The following is an 11,736-nucleotide window of genomic DNA, read 5'->3' as shown; positions in this document are numbered from 1 at the left end:
ACAGTATTGTCTACTGAGTTACACAAACTTGCTATTATTGTTACATCGATAGGCATACCATTTTACTGCTATATTACCCCCCCCCCCTTTTTCTTCCAAGGAGCCCAGGGTGTCGAACACAGTCTGTCTCCTCCCATTTCTGGCCACAGAACACTTTTGTGAGGTAGGTTAAGTTTACCTATTGCAGTGCTGCAGTTCCCAGCACCCTTAACAAACTATAGTTCCCATGGTTCTTTGCAAGGGGAGGTGTGTGTGTTAAATGAATAGTGTGGACACTGCCATGGAGTGACAAGCCCAAGGTACTTTACTGCCTTGTAACACCTTTAAAAAGCGAGAGAGCAAGAGTGGGATCCATCCATTATGCAAGGGAACCTACAATCTAAGTCAGAGCAAAGAGGGAATTAAAGTGCTCCCTAATCTCCCAAGAATGACTATAGGTAACAAACACAGTGCATGAAGTTGGTGTTCGACTGTTCACTGGTTGGACCACTAATTAAAAGTAGTTAAGAAAAACTGGTGCACTGTTCGCTTTATCTACTAGGAACTGACTGAAGAAGTACCCAGTGCTGCACAGCTCTTTAGGAGGCAAAACACAAAATATATCTCTCATTGACCTTTTCCACTCGTATTTATTGGTTACTTAAAAGACTGCAAAATGAGAATGATTCAAACAAGGGCTGATGGGCAGCATCCAAAAACAGGCCAGAACTTTCTATTTTTAACAAGAAAACAATGTGAGGCTCAACATTTTTTCCAAGAGAATAGTGGGTATTTCCATGCAGAGCTGCTGGGAATTGCCATGATGAAAATAACTGAGGAAGCAGGGTATTTAGCCCATCTCATAGGTAGACACATTAAAATGCAACATGATAACATTGCACTCAATAGTATGGTAGTTGCAGTCCAGGGGAGGGTTTCAGGTGCCTTAAGGCTGTCATCTTAAACAGGCACTAGGGAATGATTCTTATTGAACTTTGAACTCTGTGGCACTTACTTATGAGTAGACATGCTTTGGCTCCAGCACATCATCTGCTTAACCCTGTGGCAATCAAAAACTGTATGTTAGTTGGACTACACCAGAGTAAGATGTACAAATATATTTTTTCTGTTACCTAATAATCCAAATTGTATTAATTATAATATCTATAGCCCACCTTCCTTTAAAAAAAATGTTTGGCTGCTAACAAGAATTATTTGTATGTGTATGCATGCACATTAGGAAATACAATAAAAACTGAAAACCACATGCAAAAACACAGCCTAGAGAGTGCATTCCAACTGTAGGGTTAGCCAATCCCGAAAAGTACTTCTAAAAACACTTGTTTTCAACAGACAGTAAAAACTAGGTAAGCCAAACAGCCCTCCCTAGGCTAGAAGTGAGCCACCACTGAAAAAGTCCTGCCTCATATTCATTGGGGGGGGGTATGGTATGGGGCAAGACTTTAAATGTTGATCTGAGTGTGCTGGGTGAGAGAATACTTAGTGGATCCAGTGTGGCATTGTGGTTAGAGGGTCAAACTAGGCCTAGGGAAACCTAGGTGCAAATCCCTGCAAACGTTTCTCTTGGTTGTTGTGAGGATTAAATGGGGCAAAACATGTATGACATCCTGAGCTCCTTGGAAGACAGAGAGGAAATAAATCTGGAAGGAAGGACTCTTCCGTTTTCAACTGCATGGCTAAAACAATGCTCCAAACCATTTTAAAACGAACAACGTAGATTCATTTAGTGTTGAAGAACAAAAGCCCCAAATCCAGAATGTAGCTGAAAGTGAATATTATTTTGTTCTTATGTTATCCAATTAATGAATCGGTTTTAGTCATTTCCATTTCTAGAACTGCAGACAGACAAAGCACAAGCTATGAAACCCCTGTCACATGCTTAGAAAAGACTTTGCCTTCTTTAGCAATGGCAACATAATTTTAAAAGTATTAATTTTCCTCTATATTATTTCCCACAGAAACTGCACTTCGAAATACAGAATCATTCTTAATAAGAGACTAAAGTCTGTTGTGATTTACCCCAGCCAGCAGCGACTACTTTCCTGTATTAGGTCACAAACCTAACCCCAATCCATCCTGCTGGAGTGGGTTCAGACTCAGTGGACAGTCTCTGGCCTTTGCCCATTGGAGGGTGCCTCTGCCACTGCTGAAGTCTCTGCTGCAGCCAGAGAAAGTTCCGTGCCAGCAATCCTACCACTGGCAGAGGGGCCCCCCCAATGGGGCAAGGTGTGGTGGGTGAGAGCTGGGCTGGTCAAGGATCCACTGGTTCACCTTCTAGAGCGGGGTCCCACTGAGTCACAATGGGAATAACACCTTTTGATTATTCAATAGTTGGGCTCATTTTAGACATGTTCCAACTAGAAGGGCAGCTTGTGGATTCTCCAAGCCAGTTTTGGATGAAAAATATGCATACACTGCACTTTATGGCCAGATTAAGTATTATTAGTAGTGCATTTGGTGTAGTTGCTTTTGACATTATATCTATCTATTTGGGGCAGAGGGAAATAGACCACTTAGGAAAACCATAGGGTCAAAACACATATGGTCATATTTCATTTCATTTTACTGAGTCAGTTGATTTCATATATTGTTAGTTTATAATTGTCCGTATTAGCTACATAAAATACTTTCATAATACCAAGGTTGTTTAATTTGTTATTTGGAAATTCAGATCCCAGTTTGTTCCTAATCACCCCAAGCATATTCATATATGCAGTGCTTTTTTCTAAAAAAGAAAAGCAAAGAAAAAGTTTGGGGTACTCTCATTTTCCTACTCATATTGAAATACTGCCCCTCAATGAGGGCAAACTTAAGATTCACAAAATGTTTAGGGGTATGCGTACCCTTGCATCCCCCCCAGAAAGAAAGCACTACATATACGGATTTAACCACCACACTCACACTTTCTACCTTGGTCCTTTTGCTCCCTGGTCAGATTGCTCTGCCCATCAAACTGACAGTTATTATATACAATTGAGGCCTGCAACAAAACACTGCAGTATGAAGTCCTTCTGTTCAGGTTTCCAGTCTGCCAGTCATATCCTTTTCCAGGATATTCCATTCTACTCTTCCTCCTCCCTTGGTTTTCCATCCCACCCCCTGCCCCACACCAGTCAGTCAGGAGTCCTAACCTACCTGTCTTCATTGGGCTAGGGTTCCCCTCCGTGTGTTTCAGTACTTTTCAAAACTTCGGGGTTTTCCCAAGATTGCAGGTATCCCCCTCTTCTACATAGGTGGTGTCTTTTTGGCTATATAAGGACCGACACTTGGAGAATGAGTTTGCTATTAGTATATAGGATTTCTTTCCTGAGGTCAAGGAATCAGCAGAGTAGCTATATTTCATTCACTTCCTGAGAACAGCAATTCCTGTGTGTCAATTCTGAAACAAGATACAATATTTAAAATGAACCTCTGCCTTGCAGGTCTTCGACAGAACCAGATAGCACAACACCACATATTTGCTGTCCAGAGTGCTGGCGGTGTGTAACAACTATATGAAAGCAATAAACAACAAGTGGCAAACTATAAAGGCAAGTAAGTTGGTAATGTCATCTAGGAGACACTTTATAAATCCTCTACAGCTACACCATGTCACATTCAAGACTTTGCCTCTTTGTGGTTTGCCTTTCATTATCTGCTGCTTATGAGCTGGTGCAGCCCCTGTTGTCAGACTTTTAGAGGTATTTTGAAGACAGGGCCCTGCCCAAACAGTTTATGATCCAAGGTGCTCCTGAAAAGATTTATGTGGGTGCTCCACTCTATTCCCTTCCTCTGTAATCCTATTGATTTTAGGACACAAAGGATTTCAGGAGTCAAGTTAAGGCCCACTGTGAATGTTTTTATTGCACAGCTAATTGGATGATGACATTAATTTAATAAGACTTTTAGCAAAATTACAGTTAAGTAGGCCAGAGACCAGGTGTGAATAGGTTTCACTTAGCCTTTGACAAGTATTTTGTGCACTTCAATCGCAGTGCCCCCTAGAGCTGACTGGCTAGTTTGTGAGGGGAAATCTGCAGAAATTAATATTGATTACACACTGACTGTCACAAAGCCTGACAATGCAACTATGGTTGCTGTAACATGTGGAGACAAAAAGAATACATTTGCTTTACTCAGGGTGTTACAGCAATTTGCTCCTGGTGTGTAATAGGACATTATTTATTTCCATAATTCAAAGAAAGAAAGAAATACCATTGGAAGGAAAGGGGTTTGAGGCAAGAAATTATTCGTTTTATGCATTTGAATAAGCATAACTCCAGTGCAAATATGTAATGTTGGTAATTTGTGTGTGTGTGTGTTTCTATTTCTGGTTAGTACTGCAGGTCAGAAGCAACATAAGATTCTGGGTTATTCATTTTGTTTCAGTATGTGTGGATGCAATACAGCCTAGTGTCTGTATATAATGCAGTAACATCTATACAATGTTATTGCGAGGAATGGAAATGTGAGAATCACCCATACGCTGCTTTCCTTTCTCTAGCAGGTCTTTAGCCACTAGCTGGCTGCCAGCAGGGTCTTCTCATGTTGGGTGCCACATATCTTTTCCTCCTCTGGTGCTTTTGAATGGTTTTAAGTTGTTTTGGTTCAGCACAGTTTTGATATAACAACTTATTTAATTGCTTTTTATTAATATTTATAACTGATCAGTGGTTTTGTTTTGTTTTAAAGCTCTATTTTTTAATGCATGGTGCGTGAGCCACCTTGGGTCCTGCACCGGGGGGAAAGGTGGGACATGAATAGTAAAATAAGTCAAAAATAAGCCATTTAATGAGTGGATTTCTGAGAAGTGGCTCCACATCATAAAGTAGGAATGGAGAAACCTTAGATGAGTTTGTTCTGTTCCGCATCTGAATTGTGACACCATCTAGCCATGTCTTATATTTGAGAAGTGTCACTGGTCCACACTACAACAAGTGAAAAACCAAAGTCAGCAGCAATTAAGATATTGTCGTGAGTTTGTGGGGGGCAGGCGAAGTAGCCTGTATGCTGAGACTCTTCTAATCCCTGGATCCAGGAAGTTAAAATATAAGGGTGCAAATTCCTGGTGAGGTGATAGCCTAGGCAATTAAAGGAAGTGGATCTGTGCCAGGTGGTAAATGAGTAGGGCCCCCTCCCTCAACTCACTGGTAGTTTGAAAGATGAAGGCCAGAGTGGAGATTTGGATGGTGTGAGCCAGAAGCTGGAAGCAAGGCAGCTGGCTGGGAAGGTAGAGTATCAGAGCTATGCCTGATTTCTGCTAGAATCAAAGACTATGGTTATGGGAAAAGCAGGATGCTTTAGGGGTGTTGATGATGTGAACCCCTCCATCATAGCCTCATGTTGTGTATTTATGTACCGGTAAATAAACTGTATATCACAAAGACACTACAGTCTCCATGTATCCTATTCCAAAGGAAACACTGAGTAAGTGCCTGGAACCCCTGGGATCTCACACCACTCAGAGATTGGAGTGGCGTGCAGCAATAACAAACAGCTAAAGCATAGTATCTCTAGTGGTGGTGTAACATGGAAATAACAACCATAGAATGGCAATCAGTGGAGTCCTTCAAGCAACAACAACAACAACCTACTTTTTTGCAGCTAGGGCTGAGAACAGAGATTTAAGGCTACAATCAGATACCTACTCACTTGGCTGTTAGCTCCATGCTGAGTGATCAGCATGCATAGAACGGGATGGTCAGGCCAGAGCCAGGATGACTCCTCTTTTGATGAAGACCCTGGTGACATGAATTCCAAGGAATTTATGTGGCTTCCTGACTGAGTCACCTCCAGCATCTTCAAAGAGTCATTCTCAGGACCGTCTTCAGCAGGCAACCGATGGACAAGGTTACTGGCTTACCTGTGGCAGCACCTTTATTGGTGGACGGCCAAAGTAAGAAAATATATCAATAATTGTAAATGCTGAAATTAGTAGAAAGTAAAGGTGAAAACAAATGGAATAGCCTATCAGCATTTTATTGATAAACTAGTTGAGAGACCATGAAATATCGGGGGGGGGAGTAGTCTTCAGCTCTTCCCTTCCTTAGTCATCTCCCCCCACCCTCAATACATCACTTCTCCCTCCTGGAAAGCCTGCCTGAATACAAGGGTTGGGAAAAGAGATGACACATTCCCGACACATTGTTGCCCACCCTATGCCCTGAATCCAGCTGTCTGTCTCCTGTTTCTTTGACACACTGGGACATACAAAAAAAGAGATTTACAGTGTAAGAAACTAGCTACTGCACATATAAATGCTATTGGTTACAGAATATGCATGCATGCGTATGAAATACCTACCTATACAGAAAGTATTCTAAAGCAAAGTTGTTGCAAACGCCTACATGTAGACACTAACACACATTCCAGTTTCATATGTGATATACAATAGGCTTGCTGATGTTAGCATTTGGAAACTAATGGTGCTAAAGCTGACGGAGCACTAATTACTAGTTGTACTAGGTGATTGCCTTTTCAAGGATGTGTTAAGTGAGGTACAATTTTGAAACATTAGAGAGTACAGGCCAACATTGGAAAAAGACATATGATGTAAAAATAACCACATAAGCGCTCAGTGTGGTTGTCATAAATGAAATCTGCCTGATTAAGAAAGTTCTGTTTTAATGCTGAAATGTGAAAAGGGCCAGTTGAGGAAAAGGCATTTAGAGTATGACCAAAAAGCACCACCACTGCTCTGACAGCACCTAAGTGTATTTCAGTGACCTCCTCTGAAAAGGAGATAGAGGCGGGGGAACTAATCACCATTTAATCACTTGCATATAAGTTAATTTGTTAGATGCTTATTGCCAACGTGGTAAAACAACATGTATAAGTCAACGTACAGCTAATGTGGGATGGTATAAAGCTGGCATTTATTAACTGTCCTAAAATACCTTTTAAAGCAGAGATGGGGAACCTGTGGCTCTATATGTTATTGGACCAAAACTCTTATCATCCCCAACCATTGGCCATGCTGGCTGGGGTTGATGAGAGTTGGAGTCCAGCAACATTTGGAGGACCACAAGCTTCCCAACTTGTTAATTCCCAATTCTTAAGTCACATTAAGAAGCCCACCTGAGAGCTGGTAACACAGAGGCCCATGAGCTAGACATTCCTCAGGTCAAACCTTTCCTCATCTTCAACTCACTGAGGCTGCAACTCTAATCCTATAGAGGAGGCTCCATTGAACACATGGAACTTCCTTCTTAGTAATCGTGGATTGCAGGGTGGCCCCACCATTAGGCAGAGTAAGGTGGCTGCCTCAGGCAGATGAATTTGGGTGGCATAAAAGGACAGCAAATTGTGATTTAATGTTTTATCATTATCATTATTATTATTGCTGCTGCTACTCCTAGGCTGTGGGGAGGTAATTGTGGAATTTTCTGACTCAGATGCTGAAATAATTTGGTCAGACTGGGTACTATGGATCTTGACTTGGGAGAGGTACTGCAATTGGGTGTTGTGCATCAGCCAGCAAAAAGTATTGGGTTGACCATGATTCATAGGATTGCACAGGAAGTGGCTTTAAGAACTCAAGTCTTCACTCTATTTCTTGTGTGGGGATAATAAGAATGACCTACGCTTACACGTTGGTTGCAAGGATTACAAATATAATATACATGTGGAGGCTTTGGACACTTGAAATGTGTTATATGAATGCTAGGCATGATTGCCCTGATCCAATTAAATTTAGTTGTGCTGGATGATGCAAACTCTGGACTGTACCACTTGAGACTGAAGCAGGGGCCTCACATTATGAAGTGCTTCTCCATAAAAATAAAAATCCACATAGAATAATAGATGCTAGGGGAAAGAACGCTAGCCTTCTCCCTAAGATGCTAATTTTCTATGTGTGAGGAATTTTTTAAAATATAAAGTAACATTAAACCACATACCCTCCTCACCTGCATTTTCAAGTGGTACAGTTAATGCACAAGTTTACCACCCCAGTGACTACTAGGCCAAAGTCCCATTGAAACTTATTTATTTTTTAAAAAAACATTTGCATACCACTGTTTATTTAAAAAATATCGAGTGGTTTACAACAGAATACAGTATAAAACCATACTATAGGTTTGCTCCCCATTATTTTGTCATGCAATTTAGGCTACAAACCTATGCATGCCTGTGTAATAGTAAGTGCCATTGACTTAAGTAGAACTTACTTGTGACTAGTAAACACATGTAAGGTCAGACTGCTAGCCAAGACATACATTAGCAGTATTTAGGGCAAAGTTATTAGTAGCTTTTTGTTTGTTTGTTTGTTTCCCCTGAGAGCACCTTGCAAGGAAGAACACATCACATGTGTATGGCCGGCAGTAACAACAGGCAGAGCAGAATGCCCAGCATTCGCCAACAAAGGGTTCTCTCCTGCTCACCCGCACCCCCCTTAATCCACATGTGGTGGACCCCCCCCACGCTTACTGCAAACGTAACCTGTCTCTTATTTATGAGAATGAAGGGAATTTTCCATTGGTTGCGTGAAGGAAGGTATTTACAAGAAGAGTCAGCATGTTTGCATTTTACACAGCCACCTCTCTTCTTGGGACTGGGGAAATGGAAGGTATGCAGGGATCCTGCTTTGAGACACTCTCAAATGGTGAGTCTCACTGCGGCCTTGTTAATTTAATTTAATTATTTTTATATAAATTTCTATACTGCTTAACTTTTTTTTTAACAACACACACAAACACACACACACACACACCTACCAATGTAGTGTACAACACAGACTAAAAACAATATAGAATTTGGAATAAAATAAATTGTATTGATGAATGGACCATACTGTTGGTGTCCCAGCTTACCTTTCCTGGCTTACTTTGTTCTTCCAGCATCTGGAACTGGGGTTCCTACCTGGTGTTGGCATCTAGAATCTTGAGGCATGAGAATACGAATGTTAGTAATATGCCCTACTTGTGCTTCTCTTGTTGTCCTTGGTTACTTGTTTGTGCAAAGTGCCCTTTGACCAGAGTTCCCATGTGTGCTTGTCTTAATTTCTCAAAACATCAGGACAGAGACATGTGGCCCTATGCCATGTACCTTGATATATGAGATCTGTGTTTCCTGGCTGGAAGACAGCTGTTCAGAGAGTAGATGGTATGCTCAGTCCTATATTCCCAGTTTGGGCTGGGAAGGAAGTGATAGTTGTCAAGTGTTAGTGCTGACGATTTAAAACCCTAAGCAGCCTAGACCCTGAAGGAGCATATCCACCCTCAACGTTCAGCCTGGACACTGAGATCCAGATCCGAGGGCCTTCTGGCGGTTCCCTCATTGCAAGAAGTGAAATTAGAGAACCAGGCAGAGGGCCTTCTTGGTATTAGTGCCCACCCTCCCATCAGATGTCAAGAAAATAAACAACTTTTTGACTTTTAGAAGACATCTGAAGACAGCATGTATATGATTTTTTATTTATTTAATGTTTGATGTTTTATTGTGTTCTTAATATTTTGTTGGGAGCCGCCCAGAGTGGCAGGGGCAACCCAGTCAGATGGGCGGCAAGTCATCATCATCTGGAACTCTGTTGGTATAAACATTTTTAATTTGAACCACCCTTTTACAGGCATCATTGTTATGCTGACATTACAGGGAAGGCCTGATCTCTCAGCAAGTTTAGGATTATGAACAAAGTTCACAGGAACCCCATCATGCTCCAAACCCTTTCATTTTCTTTACTTGGGTCAGTGGTGTCACACTGGTATAGAAGTTGCTCTATCAGCGGTATGTTGCACTGGCTTTTGAATCCTGCATATGTTTGCGTTCCACTTGTGCAAAGAGGATTTAGCAACCATCTTATTGTCAAGTGAGCGGACATACTTCAGGGACAGGATTGTGCTGCTGTTTACTTTTTATCTTTTGTTAAAGGCAGCACTGTAGGGTGGAGATGCTGAATAAGATTTACACCCTGTTTCTAGAGAAAGCATAGCCTATGACACACACATGTATCTAAGTGTGTTGAACCAAAGATGAACTGTTCCAGAAGCTTTGCTTACACTATTTGGTAGTCAAGATAACTCCACAATTAATTGGTAGTTGTTGTGGCAATGAGCTCATATATGTTTATAGTCACTTGCTTAGATATAAGCTAATTGGTTTGCTTTGATGTTGTCCTTATCTGTGGTCTTGGGGTGCTGGGCTCTGAGTCCAGGAAGTGGAACTATTTGTAAGGCTTGGGTATTTGCCACCTGCGACCTCATCTGGGCAGGTGAAGTGATGGGAGGTCCGATACAAAGTGAGGTATGGTATGTTGCTTTGTATATAAAGAATGTATGGACATTTGCTTCGGCATGGAAAAGCCATCTCCTTGCTGCTGAGTCCGTCCTGCATCTACAAAACCTAGGAGAACTGGCAGGCTGATTTGCTGTAAGTCTCTACCTTATTTAATAAAACACTAGAACTTATCACTCTGGAGTTTTTGGCATCCTTTTTTGGAATACACCAGCCTCCCCCAACCCAAAAGCTTCCAAATATCATTGGGCTCTACATCTCCTATCAGCCCCAGACTGTAAAGCTAATAATGGTCAGCGATGGTGTGGCTTGCAGTCAAAAACATCTGAAGGGCACCAGGTTGGGAAAGGCTGACACACTATGGAGTTGGAAAGTAAAATGTAAGTGGCAGTCTTCAACTAAGTTTTACTCAGAGTAGACTCACTGAAATTAGGGTGACTAGCACCCAAGACTTATAGCAGGGAAGGTTCAAGCATTAATTCCAATAACTGAAGCTATGAAGAAAACTGAAATGTAAATATTCTGGATCCTCCTGTACAGCAATATCAAATATGCAGGGGTTTCTTTTTAAATTAGAAAAAGATTACAAATATTAGTCACTGAAACATGAAGATAGAATATGTTTCTGTGCCTGAGCGAATCAATGTATTGCAAGTGATTTGAAGTGTGTGTGTGAATCTTCTGAAACAAGGTTCAGTTATTTGAAAATTAAGATGCTGCCGTTCTTTCAGAAAATCATGCCGATTTCATCTGTGTCTCTGTATTTAATCAATACTGGATTTAAATATATCAAATTATTCAATTACAGCAGCTATGGGGAACCTGTGGCTCTTCACATTTTATTTACTTATATGCAACATAATATAAAAATTTCTAAGCGGTATGCAGAGCATTACAGTTATAAAGTCAGTGATAAAAACCAAATGAACATATAATATCAAAACCCAGTAGCATATTAAAACAAATTATTAAAACAAAATACTGAGCAGCATGATCTAAACAAAATGGTAATGATCAAGGGAAGCCTGCCTGAACAGATGAGTTTTCAGTGGGTGTTTAAAACCTGCCAAAAGTTGATGCCTGAACGGCAGGAGGGAGAGAGTACTCCAGAGGGTCTGTTCCATAACCACAGAGAAGAGAATTGTTGGATTTCAATTCCCATCTGCCCAGCCAGCATGGCCCATTATCAGGAATGATGAGAGTTGTAGCCCAACTTGAACAACATTTGGAAGGACCATGAGTGCCCTGTTCCTCTTATATCGTAATCTATTGTCACTCTAATTCTAAACATGTAATTTGAAAGAAAAAACCAACTACCGTAAGTTCAAGAGAACTTTGTGGAGCTCTGTTACTTACACACTCAAATGGGGAGAGCTTGGCTGCTAAATAATAGCACTATTAGTTTGGGGGCGCAGGTAGGTTGTATGCCTGAACTCCCTTCTAATTCCTGGATCTAGCATGGATTCTATTCCTGGAATAGCCAGGCTAGCTTCAAGGTAAGGGGTAATGGCCCTCTAAGGATGGGCC

The 11,736-nt window shown here is 41.2% G+C and overlaps 1 long non-coding RNA gene across 1 annotated transcript; it reads right to left on the bottom strand.

Annotated features, from left to right (window-relative positions):
• Positions 1-3,194: 3,194 nt before the first annotated feature.
• LOC117053217 lies at positions 3,195-9,107 on the bottom strand. The gene is made up of 4 exons (XR_004427367.1): positions 9,025-9,107; positions 8,790-8,858; positions 5,632-5,854; positions 3,195-3,379 (listed from the first exon to the last, which is right to left on the bottom strand). It is a non-coding gene; the product is annotated as an uncharacterized LOC117053217 (long non-coding RNA).
• Between the last annotated feature and the right edge of the window lie 2,629 nt (positions 9,108-11,736).

Source organism: Lacerta agilis, chromosome 9 (genome assembly GCF_009819535.1).
Source record: "Lacerta agilis isolate rLacAgi1 chromosome 9, rLacAgi1.pri, whole genome shotgun sequence".
Taxonomy (NCBI): domain Eukaryota; kingdom Metazoa; phylum Chordata; class Lepidosauria; order Squamata; family Lacertidae; genus Lacerta; species Lacerta agilis.
Note: the sequence above shows the minus strand (reverse complement) of the source record. Positions and strands in the feature narration are given on the sequence as shown.